Here is a 27,976-nt window from a genome sequence, read left to right on the forward strand (position 1 = left end):
CGGCATATGTAAGTGGGTATATGTAAGTGAACATATGTAAGTGGGTATATATAAGTAGGCATACGTAAGTGAGCATATGTTAATGGGCATATGTAAGTGAGCATATGTTAGTGGGTCTATGTAAGTGGGCATACGAATGTGGGTATATTTAAATGAGTATATGAAAGTGAACATATGTAAGTGGGCCTAGGTAAGTAGGTATATGTAAGTGGGCGTAGGTAAGTGGGTATATTTAAGTGAGTATATGAAAGTGAGCATATGTAAGTGGGTATATGTAAGTGGGTATATGTAAGTGAGCATATGTAAGTGAGTATATGTAAGTGAGCATATGTAAGTAGGCATATGTAAGTGGGTATGTGTCAGTCAGCATATGTAAGTGGGCATGTGTCAGTGAGCAAATGTAATTGGGCATATTTAAGTGGGCATATGTAAGTGGGTACATACAAGTGGGTATTTGAAAGTGACCATATTTAAGTGGGTATCTGTAAGTGAGCATATGTAAGTGGGTATATGTAAGTGAACATATCTAAGTGAGCATATGTAAGTGAGAATATGTAAGAGGGAATATGTAAGTGAGCATATGTAAGTGGGTATATGTAAGTGAACATATGTAAGTGGGTATATATAAGTAGGCCTTTGTAAGTGAGCATATGTAGGTGGGCATATGTGAGTGAGCATATGTAAGTGTACATATGTAAGTGAGCATAAGTAAGTGGGTATATGTAGGTAGGCATATGTAAGTCGGTATATGTAACTAGGCATATGTAAGTAGGCATATGTAAGTGAGCACATGTAAGTGAGCATATGTGAGTGAGCATAAGTAAGTGGGTATATGTAAGTAGGCATATGTAAATGAACATATGTAAGTGGGCAAATGTAAGTGAGTATATGTATGTGAGCATATGTAAGTGGGTATATGTAAGTAGGCATATGTAAGTGTGCATATGTAAGGGAGCATATGTAAGTGGGTATATATAAGTAGGCATATGTAAATGAGCATATGTATGTGGTTATATGTAAGTGAACATATGTAAGTGGGCATATGTAAGTAGGCATATGTAAGTGAGTATATGTAAGTGAGCATATGTAAGTAGGCATATGTAAGTGGGTATGTGTCAGTCAGCATATGTAAGTGGGCATGTGTCAGTGAGCAAATGTAATTGGGCATATTTAAGTGGGCATATGTAAGTGGGTACATACAAGTGGGTATTTGAAAGTGACCATATTTAAGTGGGTATATGTAAGTGAGCATATGTAAGTGGGTATATGTAAGTGAACATATCTAAGTGAGCATATGTAAGTGAGAATATGTAAGAGGGAATATGTAAGTGAGCATATGTAAGTGGGTATATGTAAGTGAACATATGTAAGTGGGTATATATAAGTAGGCCTTTGTAAGTGAGCATATGTAGGTGGGCATATGTGAGTGAGCATATGTAAGTGTACATATGTAAGTGAGCATAAGTAAGTGGGTATATGTAGGTAGGCATATGTAAGTGGGTATATGTAACTAGGCATATGTAAGTAGGCATATGTAAGTGAGCACATGTAAGTGAGCATATGTGAGTGAGCATAAGTAAGTGGGTATATGTAAGTAGGCATATGTAAATGAACATATGTAAGTGGGCATATGTAAGTGAGTATATGTATGTGAGCATATGTAAGTGGGTATATGTAAGTAGGCATATGTAAGTGTGCATATGTAAGGGAGCATATGTAAGTGGGTATATATAAGTAGGCATATGTAAATGAGCATATGTATGTGGTTATATGTAAGTGAACATATGTAAGTGGGCATATGTAAGTAGGCATATGTAAGTGAGCATATGTGAGTGGGCATATGTAAGTGGGCATATGTAAGGGGGTATTCGTAAGTAGGCATATGTAAGTGAGCATATGTAAGTGGACATATGTAAGTAAACACATGTAAGTGGGCATGTGCAAGTAGGCATATGTAAGTGAGCATATGTAAATGAGTATAAGTAAGTGGGTATATGTAAGTAGGCATATGTAAATGAACATATGTAAGTGGACATATGTAAGTGAGTATATGTATGTGAGCATATGTAAGTGGGCATATGTAAGTGGGTATTCGTAATTAGGCATATGTAAGTGGGTATATGTAATTGAACATATGTAAGTGGTCATATGCGAGTGGGCATATGTTAGTGAGTATATGTAAGTGAACATATGTAAGTTGGTATATGTAAGTAGGCATATGTTAGTGGGTATACGTAAGTAGGCATATGTAAGTGGGCATATGTAAGTAGGCATATGTAAGTGAGCATATGTGAGTAGGCATATGTAAGTGGGCATATGTAAGGGGGTATTCGTAAGTAGGCATATGTAAGTGAGCATATGTAAGTGGACATATGTAAGTTGGTATATGTAAGTAGGCATATGTTAGTGGGTATACGTAAGTAGGCATATGTAAGTGGGCATATGTAAGTAAACATATGTAAGTGGGCATATTTAAGTGAGCATATGTACGTGAGTATATGTAAGTTAACAGATGTAAGTGGGCATATGTAAGTAGGCATATGTAAGTGGCCATATGTAAGTGAGTATATGTAAGTGGGTATATGCATGTGAGCATATGTAAGTGGGTATATGTAAGTAGGTGTATGTAAGTGGGTATATGTAAGTGTGCATATGTAAGGGAGCATATGTAAGTGGGTATATGTAAGTAGGCATATGTAAGTGGGCATATGTAAGTGGGTATATGTAAGTGAGCATATGAAAGGAGGCATATGTAAGCGGGTATATGTAAGTGAACAGATGTAAGTGGGTATATATAAGTAGGCCTATGTAAGTGAGCATAGGTAGGTGGGCATATGTAAGTGAGCATATGTAAGTGAGCATATGTAGGTGGGTATATGTAAGTGAACATATATAAGTGAGCATATGTAAGAAGGCATATGTAAGTGGGTATATGTCAGTGAGCATATGTAAGTGAGCATAGGTAAGTGGGTATACGTCAGTGAGCATATGTAATTGCGCATATGAAAGTAGGCATATGTAAGTGGGCATATGTAAGTTAGCATATGTAAGTGGGTTTATGTAAGTGAGCATAAGTAAGTGAACATATGTAAGTGGGTATATATAAGTAGGCATATGTAAGTGAGCCTTTGTGAGTGGGCATATGTAAGTGGGTATACGTAAGTAGGCATATGTAAGTGGGAATATGTAAGTGAACATATGTACATGGGCATATGCAAGTGGGCATATGTAAGTGAGCATATGTAAGTGGGTATATGTAAGTAGGCATATGTAAGTGGGCATATGTAAGGGGGTATTCGTAAGTAGGCATATGTAAGTGAGTATATGTAAGTGGGCATATGTAAGTAGGCATACGTAAGTGGGTATATGTAACTAGGCATATGTAAGTGGGTATATGTAAGTAAACACATGTAAGTGGGCATATGCAAGTAGGCATATGTAAGTGAGCATATGTAAGTGAGCATATGTAAGTGAGCATAAGTAAGTGGGTATATGTAAGTAGGCATATGTAAATGAACATATGTAAGTGGGCATATGTATGTGAGCATATGTAAGTGGGTATATGTAAGTAGGCATATGTAAGTGCGCATATGTAAGGGAGCATATGTAAATGGGTATATATATGTAGGCATATGTAAGTGAGCATATGTAAGTGGTTATATGTAAGTGAACATATGTAAGTGGGTATATGTAAGTAGGCATATGTAAGTGAGCATATGTAAGTGTGCATATGTAAGTGAGCATATGTAATTGGGTATATGTAAGGAGGCATATGTCAGTGAGCATATGGAAGTAGGCATATGTAAGTGAGCATATGTAAGTGTACATATGTAAGTGAGCATAAGTAAGTGGGTATATGTAAGTAGGCATATGTAAGTGGGTATATGTAACTAGGCATATGTAAGTGGGCATATGTAAGTAGGCATATGTAAGTGAGCATATGTAATTGGGTATATGTAAGGAGGCATATGTCAGTGAGCATATGTAAGTAGGCATATGTAAGTGAGCATATGTAAGTGTACATATGTAAGTGAGCATAAGTAAGTGGGTATATGTAAGTAGGCATATGTAAGTGGGTATATGTAACTAGGCATATGTAAGTGGGCATATGTAAGTAGGCATATGTAAGTGAGCACATGTAAGTGAGCATATGTAAGTGAGTATAAGTAAGTGGGTATATGTAAGTAGGCATATGTAAATGAACATATGTAAGTGGGCATATGTAAGTGAGTATATGTAAGTAGGCATATGTAAGTGAGCATATGTAAGTGTGCATATGTAAGTGAGCATATATAATTGGGTATATGTAAGGAGGCATATGTCAGTGAGCATATGTAAGTAGGCATATGTAAGTGAGCATATGTAAGTGTACATATGTAAGTGAGCATAAGTAAGTGGGTATATGTAAGTAGGCATATGTAAGTGGGTATATGTAACTAGGCATATGTAAGTGGGCATATGTAAGTAGGCATATGTAAGTGAGCACATGTAAGTGAGCATATGTAAGTGAGTATAAGTAAGTGGGTATATGTAAGTAGGCATATGTAAATGAACATATGTAAGTGGGCATATGTAAGTGAGTATATGTAAGTAGGCATATGTAAGTGAGCATATGTAAGTGTGCATATGTAAGTGAGCATATGTAATTGGGTATATGTAAGGAGTCATATGTCAGTGAGCATATGAAAGTAGGCATATGTAAGTGAGCATATGTAAGTGTACATATGTAAGTGAGCATAAGTAAGTGGGTATATGTAAGTAGGCATATGTAATTGGGCATATGCAAGTGGGCATATATAAGTGAGCATATATAAGTAAGTATATGTAAGTGAACATATGTAGGTAGGCATATGTAAGTGAGCATATGTAAGTGGGCATATGTAAGTAGACATATGTAAGTGAGCATATGTAAGTGAGCATATGTAAGTATGCATATGTAAGTGAGCATATGTAAGTGGGTATATGTAAGTAGGCATATGTAAGTGAGCATATGTAAGTGGGTATATGTACTGTCCCATCTCCACTGTTGTTCATGGAAAGCAGACTCTTGCATTTAACAATGCATGATATTATAGTCTGTAAAACAGTTGGAAAATAACAAATAATTTCCATGAGAAATGTTTTTCTAAGCTTGTTTCCAGCAAAGAAAATCCAACTTATTTTTGGATTTGTTCCCCATAAGTAAAATGATTTGTGAGCTATTTTGTAAGGTCTGGAGGGGAAGCAGAGCTTGCCTCTAAAATGGAAAGGCTTCTTTTGATCTTCAGTTTAATCATAATGAACATACATGCACTGTTTCTGGTTATGGGATTGTGGGTTGGGGTTCAAGCATTGTTGATCCAGTCCAGACTTTCATAAAATTGTCTCTTTTAAATCATTGTGCCTTCAGCAGCCACTGTGGGTATTGTACAGTTTTTGCGAAGGCTGGCGCCTGATGAAGTCTATTTTCTTAGGCAGAACGCGGTTCTAATTCACTTAGGAACAAAAAAAATTGTATTGAATTCGGTTGAAGTGGTTCACATCTCAGATATGCTGCACCAGAGCCTCCTGTCATCCTACTTTGTCCAACAGTATTAACATATTTTTAAAAAATCAGTTCTTTCTGCTTGCTATTTCAATCACTATTTGATTAGCTCTTCTGCAGCATGCAAAAATTGTTTTCAGGTTTTTTTTTGACACAAAAATTTACATCATTCCCTGCTGGAAAGTGTTTGTTAATGTGAAACCATAATTAACAAAGTTAATCGAGTTCTGATGTAAATCCTGGGGCTTTTTAAAAAAGAGATCTGAAGCAAATTATCATAACTTTATATAGCTGCTTGATAGGACTACACTTCAAATACTGCATGTAGATTTGTGCAAATTACCTCAAAATACATTGGGAAACAAGGGTCAAGGACCTTCTGTGACGTGTTAAAACGTTCCAATTTCATCCTTCGTAGTTCCAAGTATAACAGGATCACATTCCATAGAAAAAGCCTTTGATCATTGGCTATCCAGGCTAATTTCCTGTCTTGCATTCACAAGGTGGCCCCAACATTGCTGATAAAGTAGCTAGTATGCACAGAAAACTGAGGGAAAAGTCTGCTTCACTTCATGAAATAATCAGCATGAGATGATGCAGATTTAATGTAACTGACAAAAGAAACAAATGTGATTTAATTTCTTTCACACATTGAATGACTAATGTCTGGAATGTACTGCTTTAACATATGGTGGAGGCAGGTTTAACCAAGGCATTCAAAAGAGAATTAGATGGTCATTTGAAAAGGAAGAATGTAGACGGTTACTGGGAGAAGATGAGAGAATGGCACTAAGTTCATTGTTCATTTAGACAGCTCGTGCAGACAAGGTGGGCTGAATGACCTACTCCTGCACTGGAATGATTATGTGGTGCTGTGCTGTCTCTCCTCAGTGGGTGTACTAGCTTTCAAAGATTCTCAAACATTTGGATTTGCCAGATAGAGAATTGTCAAACCCAGTTCTCCCTCCTTCAAAGCACCTACAGTAAAAAAGCCTCGGAGTCATGACACTTGAGATGATTAGGTATACCTAAGATGGAGATCTAACTGTGTTGCGAGTCTAATTGTAGCCATAATGGTACCGGTACTGTTTTCTGGTTTTCTTTAAATAATAAGAAACCATTTTGTGAATATGTTTGCTATTATACTCACAAAATTGCATTTGGACAATTTATTATGTTTACCTGGTCCAAACCAGCTGTAATGCTGAGCAAAGGCGTGATAGCTCTATCTTTAAATAGTTGACAGTGGTTCTCAAGACACAGTGAAATGAAAATCAGCATTAAGTTAAAGTAAAAAAGTGAATTCTAATTATCTAAACCTCAACCTGGAGTTTAGTTTCTACACTATTAATTAGGATATTTCAACAATATTTACTGATCTATGAGAATTATCCGGCACTATCTGTAACTATCTGTAACACAGATATAAAGTCTGACAGACAGAAGTTGTTCAAGACCAGCTTCAGTACAAACAGCTCCTTATTGGTGTATTTATAATGTAGACAGCATTTCATAACTAAGGATTAAATTTACAAGATAATTCAATCTATTTTTAATTCATTTATTTCAAGCAAACATCCAATATCTTGTATCCTGAACACTGGAAAGAGTTACCAGGTTAAATGTTTTTAGTTGAAATGTTAATTTTGTGCGGTAAATAAATTATGACTGAAGCAAAATTGCTATTCCACTTGAATGAACAAATGTTTCAGAAAAGGAACAAGAAAGAAAGCTTGTCTGTTTCAGCATCTGTCCCCAGTCATTAGTGCTAATCTCTCTGTTCCAGCCCATATTTATTAATCATTCATATGGCATTTCTCAATGACTTAACAGACCTAGTTTCTTCCTAAATTAATTTGTGAATAAATCACATCTACACTATTGTAAATCAGCATACCAACTGACTAAGACATGCAACAGTTGAATAAAACATTGTTTTTTAAAAGGTTATCTGTTGCTTTCAAGGGGGTTCGATATGTGGTAATAGTACAATGCATGTTTTTAAATATATTGCCATTAACGCCTTGGTGGACGTTAAAACAAATCCTTCCAACATTTGCGTGCTCCTAAATAGAAAATATTGATCTTGGACGAATGGTGTGATATGTTTTAAAGTGTCATACTGCAGCTGTAGAGTACATTTTTGAGGCCGCTTTTAGAATACTGCGTACAATTCTGGTTGCCCTTTTATTGGAAGAATATCGTTAAACTTGAGAGAATGCAGAAAAGATTTACAAGAAAGTTGCCAGGGTTGAAGGGTTTGAGCTATATGGAAAGACTGAATAGGCTGTGGCTGCTTTCCCTGGAACATCGGAGGCTGAGGAGTGACCTTACAGAGGTTGTAAAATTATGAGGGCCATGGATGGGGCGAAGAGCCAAGGTCTTTTTCCTCAGGTGGGGGAGTCCAAAACTAGAGGGCATAGGTTTATGGTGAGAGGGGAAAATATTTAAAAAGGACTTGAGTGCTAATTTTTTCACGCAGAGGGTGGTACATATATGAAACGAGCTGACAGAGGAAGTGGTGGATGCTAGTACAATTACAGCATTTAAAAGGCATCTAGATTAATACTTGAATAGGTAGGGCTTGGGGGGATGTGGGCCAATTGCTGGCAAAAGGGACTAGGTCAGATTGGGATGTCTGGTCAGTGTGGACAAGTTGGACCAAAGGATCTGTTTCTGTGCTGTATAACTCTATGACTCTACTAGATAGAAAGTTGCCACTTTTCTGAAACACTAATCTGGAGTAGAATATATTGAAAGTTGGGGAAACTTCAAAGTCAAAGTTTCTCCCAATGTCTTAAATTATTAACTGCAGAGTGCATTATTACTTTAAGCTTCTTGTCTGATAATCAGCTGAAAGGTACACTGCCAGTCTGTTGGGTAGCAGACTGAGTGTATTGTTCTAATGGTTAGGTTGGGGGAACTGATCACATAGCAAAGAGTTAGCTGGAGAGGACATGTAATGGTTACAGAGAAGGTGAAGTGGTGCCCATAACACATGTTCTCATGCACAGGTATGATTGCAAGAGTCAAAAAGAGCAGGAGAGTCGACGTAAGGTACGTGGATTAGTCCATCTTCTGTAGTTACAGCGGCACCATTCGCCATCTTTTCCTCCGCTACATCAATGACTGTCCAGTGCTGCCTTGTGCTACCACAAGGAAGTTGAATGGTTCAGCAATTTCACTAACACTTTCCACCCTCACTCAAGTTCACATGGACCATCTCCAACACCTCCTTTCCCTTTCCTGGACCTCTCCGTCTCTACCTCCAGTGACTGACTCAACACGGACATCTATTTCAAAGACACCGACTCCCACAACTACCTTGATTACACTTCCTCCCAACCCCCTTCATGTAAAAATGTTATCTCTTACTTCCAACTCCTCCTCCTCTGCTGCACCTTCTCCCAGGAGAAGCAATTCCACTGCAGAACATCCCAGATGGCCTCCTATTTCAGGGACCGCAATTTCCTCTCCCACGTGGTCAACAATGCCCTCCAGTGAATCTCTTCCTCTCCCCCCACCTCAGCCCTTGAATCCCATCCCTCCAATTGCAACAAGGATAGAACCTTCTGGTGCTCACCTTCAACCACACCAATCTCCAGACACAGTGTATTATCCTCCATCATTTCTGCCACCTGCAGACCCCACTACCAGGGATATATTTCCCTCCCTACCAGCATTCCACAGAGACCATTACCCGCGACTCCCTTGTTAGGTCCACGCCCCCAACCAAGCCACCCTCTACACCCAACACCTTCCCTTGCCACTGTAGGAGATGTAAAACCTGCTCCCACACCTTCCCCCTCACCTCCATCCAAGGCCCCAAAGGATCTTTTCAAATCCAGCAGAGATCTTCCTGCGCATCCAGCCACCTCATCTACTGCGTCCATTGCTCTCGATGTGGTCCTCTACATTAGAGAGACAGGACTTCAACTTGCAGAACATTTCAGAGAGCATCTCTGGGACACACATACCCAATTTCCAGTGGCTGAACATTTCAACTCCCCCTCCCACTCCACCAAGGATATGCAAGTCCTATGCCTTCTCCACTACCAAATCAAAGTCACCCACCAACTGGAGGAAGAACGCATCATCTTCCGCCTTGGGATCCTTCAACTACACAGCATCAACATCAACTTCACTAGTTTCCAAATCTCCCTTTCCCCCACCTCATCCCTGATCCAACCCTCCAATTCGGCATGGCCCTCTTGACCTGTCCTACCTATCAATCTACCTTCCCACTTATCCGCTCCACCCTCCCCACCAACCTATCACAATCTTCTCTCACACCTGCATCCACCTATTGCCTTCCCACCCACCTTCACCCCAGCTACACTGCCAAGAATTTTACCATTAGCCCAGTACTCTGCATTCCTGTAACTTCTTCTAAAGTGAACTACCTCACACTTATTTGCATTAAACTCCAATTGGCACTTCTCAGCCCAGCCCTGCATCTTATCTATGTCCCTCTGTAACCCACAACATCCTTCGACACTATCCACAACTCTGCCTATCTTAGTGTCATCCGCAAATTTATTAACCATCCTTCTAAGCCCATCTCCAGATCATTTATAAAAATGACAAACAGTGGTGGCCCCAAAACAGATCCTTGCGGCACACTACTGGTAACTGAGCTCCAGGATGAACATTTCTCATCAAACACCATCTTCTGTCTTCTTTTGGCTAGCCAATTTTTGATCCAAACCGCGAGATCACCATCAATCCCAAAACTACGTATTTTGTGCAATAGCCTACCGTATGGAACCATACCAAACTCCTTACTGAAGTCCATATACGCCACATCAACTGCCTTACCTTCATCCACCTGTTTTGTCAACTTCTTGAAGAACTCAATAAGGTTAGTGAGGCATGACCTACCCTTCATAAAACCACGTTGACTATCCCAAATCAAATTATTCCTTTCCAGATGATTATAATTCCTATCTCTTATAACCATTTTCAACATCTTACCCACAACTGAAGTAAGGCTCACTGGTCTATAATTACCAGGGTTGTCATGACTCCCTTTCTTAAACAAGGGAACAACATTTGCTATCCTACAGTCTTCTGGCACTACTCCTGTCGACAATGATGACGTAAAGATCGAAGCCAAAGGCTCTGCAATCTCCTCCCTGGCTTCCCAGAGAATCCAAGGATAAATCCCATCCGGCCCAAGGGTCTTACCTATTTTCAGATCTTCCAAAATTGCATCTTTGTCAACCTCAATCCCATCTAATGTTGTAGCCTGTATCTCTGCATTCACAGTAACATTGGCCTTTTCCAAATCCAGTAACCCAATTGAAATAGATATTCTGTGGGGCCATCAGTTTGGAATCAGAAAGCAGATCAATTTCAACACCTCAATCTTTAGTGTTCACGTGGTGTGCCAGGAGTTAACACATCCATGAACAATGTTGAAATATTGAATTGTTTCCCTTGCTAATCCACCATATTTCTGGCTAAAGAACTGCAAACTGCCAACAAGAGAATAGCAGAAGCAAAAATGGCACCACTTTTCTGGGATTTCTGCGGCTTTTTTTATTGAAGTTATGGCAGAAAAAAACAAGAAGCGTCCCACAGATATTCACAGCCAGCAATTTTATAGCCTCTGTGGAATGTCTGACTTTTTAGGAGTTGAATTGCGGTTTGTAAGCTTCTTAACTTCATTGCTTCCTGCCACTGACCTTTGAGCACACTGGAGATAGATGTACCTTGGACAAAGTTGAGTTTATTTTAGACTACGATACCATTGGAAGAATCATATTAAAGTAAAATATCATTCAGGGAAATTTATGGCATTTACATAAGATATATTTTGTGAGTGATTTTGACACCACATTTTGATCAATTTAGAAATAAATAGAAAAGAAACCAAACTTTGAATCTGACTTCAATCCTCCTCAGGGTTGGTTTTGGTCTGTAACATGATTAAAGGAGTAACAGAGTACTGGTTTCATCAATGCTGCATATAATTGGGTTTGTGCCATTTTGTGGCATCTTGAAATGGTAGCCAGGGCAACAAACAGAAACAGATGGCAACCACATGTGCCTTTACTCATTCGGGCTGTGTCTGACTCTGGATGGGATGTTTTCTTCTTGCATGAAATGGTCAGCAATGTTTGGGCATGGGAGCCTGTACATTTGTGTCCTATGTACTGACTGGATCTATGTATTGTGTTGGCCCCCCTTAAAGGGCTTCATTGTGTTGGGTTTTTTAGCCCCTTTCCTCACAGGTAGAGGTATGGAACCTACACACTCCAGGTGTAGTTGTGGCCATCTTTCTTCCTGTTGCACAGTTGCATTTTCCCAGATGACTGAAGGCATGTTGTTCCTTGGAAGGTAAATACTGTATTCTTTCCATGGCCTCTGTGTGCAAAAGTGTTGGTGTCTGTAGCTGGGAGATGCAAACCAAATAGGGAACCAAAGCATTAGAATGGCCAGCAATTAGCAATCCCGTAGATAGTGTCCTGAGAACTGCATAGGTCTGTATGTAATGTTCTTTTCCTTTTGTGACCAAATGGTCAATGGCCTAAGCAACTAGGTCCAACATAAGATTGGAATGCACAGTGGCCAAGGTTACCACAAGTCAAATGTGAATAAGGACCAGGCCAGACCTGTATTGTATATTGCATAGAGGTGGTTGACATTAACAACAGCAGAGTCATTATAAGCCATGCAGCAGGAGCTTGTTGTCCTTGTGCACCAGTTGTTGACGGTAAGTATGCAGACATAGCAGGCAGTAAAGAAGGCAAATGGTATGTTGGCCTTTAATACAAGAGGTTTCGAGTACAGGAGCAAGGATGTCTCATTGCAGTTATACAGGGCCTTAGTGAGGCCACACCTAGACTATTGTGTGCAGTTTTGGTCTCCGTTTCTGAGGAAGGATGCACTTGCTCTCAAGGGAGTGCAGCAAAGGTTTACCAGGCTGATTCTGGGGCTGGCAGGACTGATGAATGAGGAGAGATTAACCATGTTAGGATTATTTCCACTGGAGTTCAGATGAATGGGGCAGGGAGACCTCATTGAAACTTATAAAATTCTAACAGGACTAGACAGGTTGGATGCAGGGAGTATGTTCCCGATGGTAGGTGTGTTTCAGAATCAGGGGTCACAGTCTGAGGATTTGGGGTCAACCATTTAGGACGGAGACATTTCTTCACCCAAAATGTGGTGAGCCTGTGGAATTCATTACCACAGGAAATAGTTGATGTCAAAACATTGAAAGTATTCAAGAGATGGCTAGATGTAGCACTTGGGGCAAATGGGATCAAAGGTTATGGGGGGAGAACAGGATTAGGCTATTGAGCAGGACAATCAGCCATGACCATGATGAATGGCAGAGCAGGCTCAAAGGGTCGAATGGCCTCCTCCTACTTCTATATCTTCTATATTTCTATGTTTCTATGTGCTCAACCAGAACAATTGGGAGAGACATGGTGTCTGTATATTCCCCAGTTTCACCCAGACACCTTGGCATCATGGAGAAATCATATCATGGAACAGGGATGGGTACAGCTGGGCTCACCTGGCCTAACCTTATTGGGCACTGTGACCTCTGTCCGTCGACTTCATTGATTGAAGTCAGAGAATACTTCCGAAGGGCCCAGGAAGTGGGAGAAGAGGGGACACCTGGTGGCCATTCCCTCAGTGAAGACTCGGCCAGCGAGGATTCTATGTGAGACCTACCTTTGTATCATGAATTGAATCCAGCAGCCCAATCAAGTTCACCAGCATGAGTAGTATTTTCAGGCAGTCAGCCTAGTTGGGGAAAAGTTAAGTTAATTTGTGTAATGTCTGTTTCTTTCATTTACGAGTGTTTCAATAAAAATAAGTTTAAATTGTAGTCCTTTGCTTGTCTCAAATAGTAAGAGTAGTGGGTAACTGCATGTTATGGGTAATAGACAGTTTCAAGAGTCTCTATAGAATGTTTCACAGGAAACACTTTAAAGAACCTCACAGTGATGGGCTCTGCAGACCCTTCACTCGTAGACTAAAAAAACATTTTCTTTTCCATCATGTATTTTTGATTTCCAGCGCAATGTGTTGGTGAGGCCCCTTTCTTGATAGTCCTTCACATGAATCCCATTGACTTCATGCCTCCCTAGGCCATCAGCCAAACCATCTACATGAGCTGTTACCTGCCCAATTCTCACCCCTATACTCTGACATATAAGATAACCATACCAGGTGTGATCAACCACTGTCCCCTTTGAAGCCATGATGCTCTCACTGTGGATGACCCTCCTGCCCCTACTGCCCCTTGTCCCCCAGCCTGGAAACCCCAATTCTGATGTGTAGGTTCCGAGCTTTCTTCCTGCGACAGCACACCACTCCCCTTTTTCTCTTAGTTTCTGTGAATGGACCCAATGGTCTAACATTACTCCTTAATAGGGCAGCCCCAGACAAGAAACATCCAGACCACTGACTGATGTCTGTACATCTTCGTGACCACATTATCCGTACACCACACCTAACCCCTATTCCCCACCCACTTCAGCAACCACCTCCGTCTGGACTGACTGTTATGGAGTCACAGAACGGACCATGATTCATTCACTCAGAACATCTCAGCTGGACTATTTCCTGGAATGGTTTCATGGTCTGCTCTTGATTTGCTGTGCCAGGACCTGCTGACTGATGTGCACCTCCATGGACTTCAGTGAGAACTATTTCCCTCAGAGTTTGAGGCATGGTCTGTGTACGTGCATGTGCAGTGTCTTTGCTGCACAGACTGCTGGCACATGGTGTGGGGATGAAACTGTGTAGAGCAAGGCATCCATCTCTTTGACTGAGATATGCTGACCAGCAAAGTAATCTGCCTTTTGTTCAACTGTTTGTGTGTGTGTGAGTGTGTGTGTGTGTCCCTGTGTGTATGTCCGTGTGTGTATGTATGTGTGAGAAAGCATATGTGTGTGTGTGTGTATATCTGTGTATGCGTGTAAGTGTTTGCATGTGTGAGTATGTGTCTGTGTGTGTGAGAGAGAGAGTGTGTGAGTGTATGTGTGTTTGTGTGAGTGTGTATCCCCCATGTGTGTGTATGAGTGTCCCTATGTGTGTGAGTATGTGTCCCTATATGTGTGAGTGTGTGTGTGAGTGTCTGTGTGTGTGTGTTTGCGTCTGTGTATGAGTGTCTGTGTGTGAGCGTGTGTGTGTCTGTGTGTGTGTTTGTGTGAGTGTCTATGTATGTTTGTGCGTATGTGTGAGTGTGTGTGTATGGGTATCTGTGTGTGTAAGTTTATGTGTGCATATGGGTGAGTGTCTGAGTGTGTCCCCCCCGTATGTGTGAGTGTCTGTGTATGTGTGAGTGTGTGTCCCCCTGTGTGTGTCTGTGAATGTGTGTGTGCATGAGTGTATGTGTCTATTTGTGTGTGTGTGTGTGTGTGTGTGTGCGTATCTGTGAGTGTGTGTTAATGTGTCTGTGTGTGTGCACGTGTATGTGTATGTGTATGTGTGTGTGTATGTGTATGTGTGTGTGTATGTGAGTATGTGTGAGAGAGTGTGTGTCTGTGTATATGTGTGAGTGTCTGTGTGTGAGTTAGTGACTCTGTATGTGTGTGTAGGTGTCTGTGTGTGTATGTGTGTGTGTGTGTGAGTGCTGTGTGTGTCCCTGTGTGTCTGTGTGTGTGGATGTGAGTGTCTGTGTGTGTGTGTATGTGTGTGTCTGTGTATGTGTGTGAGGGTCTGTGTGTGTATGTGTGCAAGTATGTATGTGAGTGTCTGTGGGTATGTGTGTACATGTGTGTGTATGTGTCTGTACGTGTGTGTGAGTGTGTGAGTGTGTGTGTATGTGTGAATGTGTGTGTATGCATTCGTGTGTGTGTGTATCTGTGAGTATGCACATGCACGTGTATGTTAATGTGTGTGTGAGTGTGTGTGCGTGTATGTGTATGTGCATGTGTGAGTGTGTGTGTGCGTGTATGTGTATGTGTGAGTGTGTATTTGTGTGAGCGTGTGAGTGTGTGTGAGTATGTGTGGATGTGTATGAATGTGTGTGTTTGTGCGAGTGTGTGTGTCCATATGTGTGTGTGTATGTGAATGTATCTGTGTGTGTGTATGTGTGCGTGTGAGTGTGTGTGTGTATGTGTGTGAGTGTGAGTATTTGTGTGAGTGTGTGTGTCCATGTGTGTGTGTGTGTGTCTGTGTATGTGTGCGTGTGTGTGTGAGTGAGCGTCTGTGTGTGTCTGTCAATGTGTCTGTCTGTGTATGTATGTGTGAGTGACTCTGTGTGTGAGTGTGTGTATGTGCGCGTGTGTGTATGAGTGTGCATGTGCCCCTGTGTGTGTGTGTGTGTGTGTGTGTGTGTGTGTGTCTGTCGATGTGTGTGTCTGTGTATGTGTGTGTGAGTGACTCTGTGTGTGTGTGTGAGTGACTGTGTGTGTGCCCCTGTGTGTGTGTGTGTGTGTGTGTGTATGTGTGTAAGTGTGTGTAAGTGTCTGTGTGTGTGAGAGAGAGAGAGTGTGGGTGTGAGTATGTGTGTTTGTGTGAGTATGTGTGTGTGTGTGTGTGTGTATATATGTGTGTAAGTGTGTGTGTGATTGTCTGTGTGTGAGTCTGTGTCTGTATGTGTGAGAGAGAGAGAGATTGTGGGTGTGAGTATGTGTGTTTGTGCGAGTATGTGTGTCCCTATGTTTGTGTGTATGTGTGTGTGTAAGTGTGCGTGTGCCCCGTGTGTGTGTCTGTGTGTGTCTGTCGATGTGTGTGTCTGTGTATGTGTGTGTGAGTGACTCTGTGTCTGTGTGTGTATGTGCGTGTGAGTGTCTGTGTATGTGCGCATGTGCCCCTGTGTGTGTGTCTGTGTGTGTGAAAGTGTGTGTGCCCCGTGTGTGTGTGTGTGTGTATGTGTGAGAGTGTGTGTGTGTCCATGTATGTCTGTGCGTGAGGGTCTGTGTGTGTGTATGTGTGTAAGTATGTGTGTGTGTGTGAGTGTCTATATGTGAGTATGTGTCTGTGTGTGTGAGAGAGAGAGTGTGGGTGTGAGTATGTGTGTTTGTGTGAGTATGTGTGAGTGTGTGTGTATGTGTCCCTGTGTGTGTCCCTGTGTGTACGTGTGTGTGTGTCTGTGTGAGTGTGAGTGTGTGTATGTGTGAGTGTGTGTGTCCCTGCGTGAGTGTGAGTGTCTGTGTGCGCGTGTGAGGTGTGTGTGTATGTGTGAGAGAGCCTGTATGTGTGTGTGTATCTGTGTATAAGTGTATATGTGTGTGAGTATGTGCCTGTGTGTGTGAGAGAGTGAGAGTGTGTGTGAGTGTATGTGTGTTTGTGTGAGTGTGTGTCCTTATGTGTGTGTGTGTATGTGTGTGTGAGCCTGTGTATATATGTGTATGTGTGCGAGTGAGTGTGTGTGTGAGTCAGAGTGTGTGTGTGAGTGTGTGTGTGTAAGTGTGTGTGTGTCTGTGTGTATATGTGTGTGTGAGTCTGTGTTTGTGTGTGCGCATGTCTCTGTGCGTGTATGTGTGTGTGAGAGTGTGTGTGTGTGTCTGTGTGTGTGAGTATGTATGTGTGTGTCTGTGTGTGTCTCTGTGTGTATGTGAGTGTGTATGTGTGAGAGAGTGTATGTGTCTGTGTATGTGTGTGTTTATGTGTGTGTGAGTGTGTGTGTGTGAGCATCTGTGTGTATCTGTCGATGTGTGTGTCTGTGTATGTGTGAGTGACTGTGTGTGTATGTTTCTGTGTGTATATGTACGCGCGTGTGTGTGTGTGAGTGTGCGTGTGTCCTGTGTGTGTCTGTGTGCATGTTTGTGTGTGTGCATGTGTGGGTGTGCGTGTCTGTGTGTGTGAAAATGTGTGTGTGTGTATGTGTGAGAGAATGTGTGTGTCCATGTATGTCTGTGTGTGTGTATGTATGCGTGTAAGTGTGTGTGTGAGGGTCCGTGTGTGTTCACATGTATGCATGTAAGTGTGTGTGTGAGTGTCTGTGTGTGTGTATATGTCCGTGTGTGTGTGTGAGAGTGTGATGTGTGAGTGTCTGTGTGTTTGTGAGTGCATTTGCAGTGTTTGGTTCATTTTCAGACGTTTCATCACCATAGTAGGTAACATCATTAGTGAGCCTCTGGATGAAGTACTGTTGGTATGGCCTGCCTTCTATTTATGTGATTGGATTTCCTTAAGTTGATGTTGTCATTTCATGTGGTGACATCATTTCATGTGGTGATGTCATTTCTTGTTCTTTTTCTCAGAGGGGTTAAATGGGATCCAAGTCAATGTGTTTGTTGATAGAGTTCCGGTTGGAATGCCATGCTTCTAGGAATTCTCGTGCATGTCTCTGTTTGTCTTGTCCTCGGATGGATGTGTTGTCCCAGTTGAAGTGATGTCCTTCATGTAGGAATTCTATATTCCTAGAATTCCAACCGGAACTCGATCAACAAACATATTGACATGGATCCCATTTACCACCCCCTGAGAAAAATATAGAAAATGACATCACCACAGGCAATGACATCACCACCAGAAATGGCATCACCAACCCAAGGAAACCCAAACACATACCGCTAGTGCTTTATCTGGAGGTTCATTGACAATATTACCTAGTATGGTGACGAAATGTCTGAAAATGAACCTTCCAGTTCAGTGAGCAAACCTACATCCAGAACCTCAACCTGAGCTACAAATTTTCTAAAAACTCACTAGTTTTGCGCTGCACAGTTCCAGGATAAGAGCTGGAGATAGCAGAGTTCTTTTGAATTCAAAGTACACAGCTCAAGACCAAGGCAATAAATTGTTGCTTGTATGTTGGCACATTTGCCTTCATTGGTCAGAATATTGAGTATAAGAGTTGGGATATCATGTTGCAGCTGTACAGGATAATGGTGAGGCCACTTTTAGAATACTATGTACATTTTTGGCCACAATCTGCAGGAAGGATGTTGTTAAATTTGAGAGAGTGCAGAAAAGATTTACAAGGATGTCGCCGGGATTGGAGGGTTAGAGTTATAGGTTGGGGCTTCTTTCCCTGGAGTGTCGAAGGCTGAGGAGTCACCTTTTAGAGGTTAATAAAACCATGAGGGGCATGGATTGGGTGAATAGCCAAGATCTTTTTCCTAGGATTGGGGAGTCCAAAACTAGAAGACACAGGTTTAAATTGAGAGGTAAGATTTGAATAGGATTTGAGGAGTAACCATTTTTACACAGAGGATGGTGCATGTATGGAATGAACTGCCAGAGGAAGAGGTGGAGGTGGGTCCACTTACAGCATTTAAACGGCACCTGGATCGGTAAATGAAAAGGAAAGGTTTCAAGAGATATGGGTCAAATGCTGGCAAATGGGACTCGGTCAGATTGCGATGTCTCATTGGCGCAGATGAGTTAGTTCAAAGGGTGCTGCATAACTCTATGACTCTATCTGGCATAACGTGTGTTGAGCGCACCTGTGCAAGTATTTTCATACTTAGTGAAAACTGGAGTAGCACGACCATAGGCCACTGTGACAATGCTATGGAAAGATTATTCACTGGATTTCACTTGCAGTGTTCTCTGATTATACCAACAAGCATAAAGAAGCACGAATCAGTTAAAATTAATGAGGAATAAATGAAAGTGAAATAGCATCCTCAGTCTTTCATGTTCGACAACAGATATTCATTTGCAGTTTAAAGCTAAGAAGATTAATTTATTGTGAAAATTAAGAGAAGTTCTGTTTTCTTTAGAACTATATTAAAGAACTCAGGCAATGCTAATGACATTCACCTCCTAAGTGTTTTTTTTCATTGGTTTCAATCTTTTTTTGGAAATTGCTAAATACAAACATAAATTGGCGACTATAGTTATTTTAAGGACACAGAGAATGCTTTGAGAAATCTATTTTCTATTTATTGTTTAATGGAAGAAATATTTTGTGAGTTTACCTCTATGCTAATATTGCAAAAAAGAGAAAATTTAATTATGGACATAAATTTGAATTCAGTTGATAAGAAGATCACCACAGGCATACAAATTAATTTGTCATTAGAATGCTAATTTAATGATAGGATTAGCTTGGCTGCTTCAAAGATGGAATGTGTAATATTAAAATGGGAGAAGGTTTTATATGGAACAGAAAGATTTGAGATGATGCTGCCTAAATGGAAATAAACAGGCATAACTGCCAAAAATAGTGAGGCCTTTGCATGAACAAAATAAGTGCTAGTGCAGTTCATTCATTACCTGTGAATAATGCTTCACTGGAATTGTCAAGTCACATCAGACCGAGAATTTAAATTAAAAATTAGCCTGCAGCTAGATATTGATTATGGAGTTTTCAGTTATCTATCTGAAGGTGCTGATGATGCTATGAGTTGGAGGAATGATAATTCTTTTCGGTTCTGAAGAAGGGAAGGGGCCGGTTAAGTAATAAGACAAGACCTTGAAGCTTCAGTGAAGGTAGAAAGGCAAAAGATTATTGGGTGACCAGACTGTGCTACTGTGGATTCTTATTGTTAAAAAAAATGTGGATTGGAATTCCAATTGCCTGACTCAACATGGCAGGAGAGCAGGATTTAAATCCATCAATTATAAAGAATGTCAACTTCATTCAAAACTGCAGGCATGAAATTATTAGTGTGCTTCGAGAGAGTACAATGTGCTTAGCAGAATGGATCAGCAGCACATTCACTGATGGAGGTTTAGTGTAGAACATCTGGTAAAGACCTCACAGAAAAATAATTCCTGCAACTCTTCAGATTCCAAAATGAACTATCAGGAAATCGATGCAAAGTGATTAATTCTCTCCAGGAGTGGCTGCATTTTGTCAGGTACTTTGGGATCTTTGGAGAAGTCATAACCGCTGGCCTCTTGGGCATTTGGAAGATGGGTGATGATAATTCATGTAATAATTCAGATAATCGTGGAAAGAGTAGTGAGGGACAAGGTTCAGCATATAACACCTCTGCACCATTGGTCTTATAATTTACCTGCACTTTGACATCAGTTGAAATTGAAATAAAAATATTACAGTTTATGATATTCAGAATTCTTCTGATTTAAGTGGTTTCATCGCAACTTGGTCAGTTGTCTCTGAGGCACTGTTAACCAGTTTTCTTGTTTTCAGTGGTAGCTTCTTTGTTGATGATGAAGATCTCTCTGGACTCCCACTCTGCATGTATATTATACTAGCAGCCAGAAGACAGCAGTTAGGGGACTTATCATGACCATCTCAGCAGAAGGAGGGAAATCTAGCCCAGTAACCCCAGCTGGGTATCTTGTATAAGTGTCTATACTTTCTGTATGTGCTAAGACAGTGTGTCAAAATGCTACTTAACTGTGGGGTGATGTCAAAAATGAGACTTATTCTTTTGTCACCTAGGAACACATCCTGCATTGCTAACTGGATAGTGACTTGGAGTGGGAATTATGATAAATGATCCCTCCATTAACCAGGGCTGTTGAAGATAATTATAGCACCTCTACCAATGCTAAAAAAGGGAAGGAACTTTCCATTTATCTTTAATATTTATAATTATGTCTCTCAGTTCTTCTATCCCTATCTGGTCCAAACAATAGAGAATCAATTTGTTTAATCATTAGCCATCATCATATTTTGAAGAAATATGGGTATGAAGGCATTTTGCTCAGACTGCCAGAATGAAGAAGTTCGGCTGCATTTAGACAGGTCTACAGTGAGACCACACTTGGAGTAATAAGGTTACAAGAAAAAAATATCATTACGTTAGAGAGTGGGGTGGTTTGGGGTTTGGAGGTGGGGTTAAAGGTTTATTGGATTGACTCCTGAGGCCTAAGTATTTTCCTATGAGACAGAGGAAAGTACACCGAAGAGCAGAACAATGAGATCAGTGAGGTGTTGCCAAAATAGATACTCCATAGCTGTTTACCTTGGCTGGAGAGTCCTTTTCTTGGGTAGAGGGGAAGGTATCAGGATAATGATCAGGATATTTAGTAGCTATGTAGCATTGACATGTGGATATATTTTACGATTGTTCTCAACCCTGGAGGGCCGTCGATGCTCAGTAATTGAGTGCGCTTAAGGCTGAGAATAATATATGTTTGAGTACTCAGCGAATCAAGGGATATGATGATAGGGTAAGAAAGTTGCATTGATATAAAAGCCAAGCAATCATGTTACAGAATGCTGAAGTAGGCTGAGAGACAAAATAGACTGCTCCTGCTTCTATTTCTCATGTGCTTATGACAAAGTCTGTGCTTTTTCAATCACCAAGGACCCACTTTTCCTCTGCAATCCTCATAACAGAGTCATGAGATTAGACATCATTTAAGTTACCCATCCATTACCATGTGAAGTAATCAAAACTAAGAATTGTACTCTAAATAAAACCACACCAAAGCTTGATATAAATGATCTACCCTGCATTGTATTTATAATTTTGTGTTGAATTTTTCTAGGGATTTGTGCTAACGACTGTTTGATTTTTCTGTGGCCTCACAACATGGATAGCAGATAAATATAAAAGGTCTGAAAAGGTCCCCCTCTTGCTGCACAACTTGTAGTGTCCAAGTCCATTAAAATGTCTGCAATTGCACCACACTGCATATTTATTGACAGCCCATTACCCTGGTATATCTAAATCATCCTGGATCCTAATAATTACATTTACATTACTATACCTTGTCCACATTTTTGTGTCATTAAAAGAAAGAGAACTGTTCCCTTAATTGCTTCATCCAAATCATTGATTAAGTTGGCGAAGAGTAATGGTTCACTGAAGATCCCTGTGGGACTGTACTATCGCCTGGACCCAGAGCAGAATTGTATCTGTTATTTACTGAACCTTGTGCATGAATGTGAACAATTAACAATTAGCTTAAAATCCAAACTGACCTTTGAAGAGACAACACTTTGGTGAAGTGTTCTGAATATGGTTCTGAGAAGCGGGGAAATTATCTGCAAAATAAAGCAACTTGCTTGCTTGTATGGAACATCAGCATATTTTCTTCCAGCCTTTATTCTGTTTCCTCTCCAATGTTGCAGCACCTGAGATCTTACTGTCTTATCCCTATTCTACTGATTTACTCTTCATTTGCATAAATGTGTACTTTATTCCCTTTCAGGATCAAATCCTTTTAATTAATGACTAGTTAGAAGTGCATGAAAATTTAACAGTCTGGTTAAAAAGAATCTACAAAAAGGAGATGGTAATTCATAAATCATTTTTAATGCAAGTCAATATATTCAGAATTATACAATGTAATTTACATTAAAGTATTTCTTATTAACATAATGAAGGAAAATATTAAAACTTATGGGTAAAGGTTATTTTTACATATATTTTCAAGGCCATGTCAAAGTGGATCAATGAACTCATACTATCACTAAGGTACAAAATTGGAAATTGCCATTCTGGGGCTAAGCAGGTAGCCCAGTCTTTATTGAAACTAGCCTTTATAGAACTCGTCTTCAACAGAGCCTGTTCTTATGAAAACTACAGTTTATAGTACCTACTCTTTATAAGCATGTCATTATAGGACCTATCCTCATTGAACACATACTTTGTAAAATACACTGTGTACAAAGCATGTCTTTCCCAGAAAGCCTCCTGATAAAATCTGCCCTATTCAAACCCCACCCTTAAAGAACTTTTTTCTTCATAGAATCCTCTTTTATGCAATGTTCGTTTATTTAACAGTTCATTTCTTGAACCCACTCTTGAAAGAACACACCCTTTACAGAGTCCATTACTTTATTGAACATATCCATTATGCAATATTTTGTTTATAGAATCTGGCCTTTATAAATCCCGATTTTTACAGAATGTTCTTCATAGTTTGCACCCTTTGGAGAATTCGCCCTTTATATAACTCTCCCTTTACAGAACATGCTCTTTATAGAAACCTCCCTCTAGTTTAAAGTGAGCACCAAATTGCTTTCATTGTTGTTCAAGGTGGACAGTCATTAGCAGAATTCCACTGGGATTGTCAAGGGCTATTACCCATATAGAGTTCACCATTGCTAGAGCATCATTTATCAAATATATCCTTAATGTTAGCGTTCTCTACAAAACCTCCTATTTATAGAACATACCATTTATAGAACCTTCAACCATTGGACAAAACCTTTGTAGAATAGATCCTTTCTAAAATGCGAAAAGTGGGGTTCTGGAAAAGCACAACCAGTCAGGTTGAGGAGCAGGACAATGGACTTTTCGGGCATAAGCCCTTCATCAGGAATGTTAACATTTGCTTTTATTGTACAATGGCAAAAATAAAGAAACAACACAAGGAAAAGCTGCATTTGCTGGAGAAAACAAAACAGGGGCTGTTGACATTTCGAACAACAACAAACGTACAGTCAAGGATTGATGACTTCACTCAACTCACGTCTATTGGAAGGGGCTGTCAATTAAGTCCTGGCTGCAGGCATTGCATAATGGAGAGATCAGCCTTGATAGCTCTTAGCTCCCAGTAATCATCCTGGTAAGGCTATCCAACCCTTGAAATGAAGTAGTAATGTAAGAATTTGGAAGGGTATTCGCATCATGGCAGCTCCCGGTGTACCTGGTGCAAACCTCTGAGTTGTGGTACCAATAATCACAAATGTCTTGTACATTTACTGAAGAGATCAGATGACCATTGATGAGCTGCACCATGTGATGCAATGCAATGTCTGCACAGTATACAAAGCTTTGCAAATATCTACATGTTACCAGAGCCTACTGCCCGAGCTGCAGTACCGACATAATCAGAAGGAAATGAGAGGAAATGGTGTGATTTGGCACAAATTTCATCACTGATAGCCTTGATGTATTTATGAGTTGAAGTTTGTGAGATCCTTCATAGATGGATACTTGGAAGCAGCCAGTTGCACAAGAAAGTAGTGCAACTGTCACTTTGAAATCCATTGAGATAGATGGCCACTCACCCCTTCAGATCACAAGTCCTGCTTCTAGTTCTGTCATAGTGTCCCAAAACATCTGCAGCCTGTGGTGGCAATGAGTTTCAGTCAGCTGGACCAAAAGGCACTGAGGATGATAGACGCTGCATCTCTGGAAATGCTCTACACACACTGAAGGGACGTTCTGCTGCAAAGCCTTCACTTCGAGCCTGTACAGCAGTCATTGCAGCTTGCTCAGGTTCTGGGCTTGTTGACATATTTGTTTCTCCTCAGTTTCTCTGTGCCTTTGTTATATCACAGCCTCAGTGATAGTCATCCCTGATCATGGTTCCAGTGAATCTGTGTGAGGAATATCAGAAACAAGTCAGGCTCTGAGTAATGTTAACAGTCAGCATTTGGAGCCCACACATAGATGACTGTTTTAGCATAGTCCTCAATGCATGGAGGATTCTGACAAGGAGGTACGTAGCATACTTACACATGGACAGAGTGGAACTTATTCTGATGTAGGCAGTTCATGTCATGTCACACAAATGCAGTAGGAAATTGTAAATGGCATAGAATTATTGAAACCTTGACCCCTCACCCCCACAACACCCAAGAAAGGCAGTATTACAGAGATAAGCATGCTGTCAAATATTTATATCTCAAAGTGAGAGGAATTCTTCTCCAAGCCATTGTGTAGCCGATGAAACATTAAATTGTCTTTGTGAATTGTGACCTAATGTGACATTTTAAAGGTATTCTGTTTCTTCTGTTTCACAGAAATGATTGTGATCAATTTGTAATGATGAATGACGTGGTTAAGATTGCATGTGACCTAGACTTGTATTCAACATAGTTGTTCACTGTGAGCATTTCACATGCAGAATTTTAGATATTTTTAATCAACCTGTTCAGAGATATTATTACACACCTCTGGGGTAAGAAGGACTGGTTCAAAAATAGGGACATTACCATTATTCCACAAGACCCATCATGCAGAATTCTCTGTTTGCAGATACGTTAAACCTGGCTGTGTAACGGTCTGGTTCATACGATTGCCCTTGAAGGGCCTTGTCGTGATTGTAACGAGGTCAGCCAAGTGGACAACAGAAAATATGTGTTCCCTGATTGGTGCTGTTAATCTGGCTATTAAAAAGAGCAGTGTCAGGCATTCTGGCACTCTGAGAGCTGGCTCTGAGGGAGCTGGACCTATGTCAAGGACTTTCCACGGAGAAATAAAAGGTGACTTGGTAGCGGGATATTTGCCTCTGTGGAGTTATTTCAGGCCTCACATCACTCACAAGTAGATACCACTTCCTCTGACAGAAAGTAAATCTTCTTCCAACCATTCTGGATGTGATGGCAGTCATATTTTAATTCCTTGTGCATTTGTGATTCAGATGAGAATAAAAGGCAAGATTTAACAACCCTGCCCACCAAAGTAGTGGCTTCTGATAATCCCTTGGCGTTCAATGATCAGCAACCCCACCCCCCGCAACCCAGGACTGACCGTAACCCACTGTAATTCCTATCTACCTACACCACTGACTGGATTAGAATTGTGCTGGAAAAGCACAGCAGTTCAGGCAGCATCCGAGGAGCAGTAAAATCGACGTTTCGGGCAAAAGCCCTTCATCAGGAAGACAGGCAGAGAGCCTGAAGGGTGGAGAGATATCTCCTTGGATGCTGCCTGAACTGCTGTGCTTTTCCAGCACCATTCTAATCTAGACTCTGGTTTCCAGCATCTGCAGTCATTGTTTTTACCTACACCATTGACTGTCATAGAAGGGCAGCCCATGATTAAAGACCATGCCATGACTGATCTATGTGCAGCTCCCTGACAGACATTCCACTAATTACTGGACTGATTGCACTAGACTGTCTGTGATCCACTTTCAAATTCTGATGAAATGAAACTTCTGACCATGGTTTTCCCCAGCAGCTGACTGTGTCCAAACACCTGGATTGGTATTGAGTGATGTTCTTTACTGAATGTGGCAGGGCCCTTGATGGTAGTTGATGATATTTGCCCTTAACTTGCCTGAGGACAACTCCACTTAGACCAGCTACAGGGCACAAGTCAGGAGTGCAATGGAATACACCTCACTCCCCTGGAAGAGTGCAGCTCCAACAACACTCAAGCAGTTTGACAGCATCCAGAACAAAGCAGTTCACTTGATTAATGTCACATCCACAAACATTCATTCCCTTTATCATCGACATACTAGCAGCAGTGTTTGCCATCTGCAAGATACCTGCAATGATTCACCGAAGACCCTTAGAGACTGTCCAAACCCCAAACCACTGTTTAAATGAGAAACTGCTCTCTAGCAGGACAAGGGCAGCAGATACATGGGAACAAGACCACTTGTAAGTTCCCCTCCAAGCATCTCACCATCCTTACTTGGAAATATATTGTTGTTTCCTCACTGTCGCTGGGTCAAAATCCTGGAATAGCCTCCTCAATAGCATTGTGGGTCAATCTATAGCAGATAAACTGCAGCAGCTGAAGAAGGCAGCTCACCACCACCTTCTCAAGGGCAACCAGGGACAGGCAATAAATGCTGGCCAGTGACGCCCACATCCCGTGAGTGAATAAACAAAATGACATGGAGACATAGCTATTTAATTGAAGCACATTCAGTGTACTGTGCCATACGCTTAGAGTCATAGAGTCATAGAGATGTACAGCATGGAAACAGACCCTTCGGTCCAACCTGTCCTCACCAACCCAATCTAGTACCACCTGCTAGCACCCGGCCCATATTTCTCCAAACCCTTCCTATTCATATACCCATCCAAAAGCCTCTTAAATGGTCCAATTGTACCAGCCTCCACCACTTCCTCTGGCAGTTCATTCCATACATGTACCGCCATCTGCATGATAAAGTTGTGCCTTAGGTCTCTTTTATATCTTTCCCCTCTCACCCTAAACCTATGCTCTCTAGTTCTGGACTCACCGATCCCAAGGAAAATGCTTTGCCTATTTACCCTATCCATGCCCCTTATAATTTTGTAAACCTCTATAAGGTCACCCCTCAGCCTCCGACACTGCAGGGAAAACAGCCCCAGCCTGTTCAGCCTCTCCCTATAGCTCAAATCCTCCAACCCTGGCAACATCCTTGTAAATCTTTTCTGAACCCTTTCAAGTTTCACAACTTTAGTCACTTATGTAGCTGGATCCTCCAGGTAGCCTCGAAGATTTTAATGTCAGAATAGTCACCATTGATTTTCTCTCTACTGTCTAGGAAATAGCAAACAGTTATTATATGAATGAAGTGAGATTAGGTAATAATGAAATTTTAGTGCATGAAAATGGACTTCTCTGCACTCACCAGTGACATTCTCATTATGTCATCAAATACTTGGGTGTCACATTGGATATTTTTCCTCAACCCTGAGAAATTCAATTTTCTGTTTTGGTGATATTTTCTGAACTACTGGGTCCACTGATGTTCGTCATTTATATAAATGATTTGGATGTGAGAATAGGAGGTATGGTTAGTAAGTTTGCAGATGACACTAAAATTAGTGACATAGTGGACAGTGAAGAAAATTACTTCAGAGTACAATGGGATCTTGATCAGATTGGTTAGGGCCAAGGAGTGGCAGATGGAGTTTAATTTAGATAAATGTGAGGTGCTGCATTTTGGAAAGGCAAATCAGGGCAGGACTTATACATTTAATGG

Source organism: Chiloscyllium punctatum, chromosome 2 (assembly GCF_047496795.1).
Source record: "Chiloscyllium punctatum isolate Juve2018m chromosome 2, sChiPun1.3, whole genome shotgun sequence".
NCBI lineage: Eukaryota > Metazoa > Chordata > Chondrichthyes > Orectolobiformes > Hemiscylliidae > Chiloscyllium > Chiloscyllium punctatum.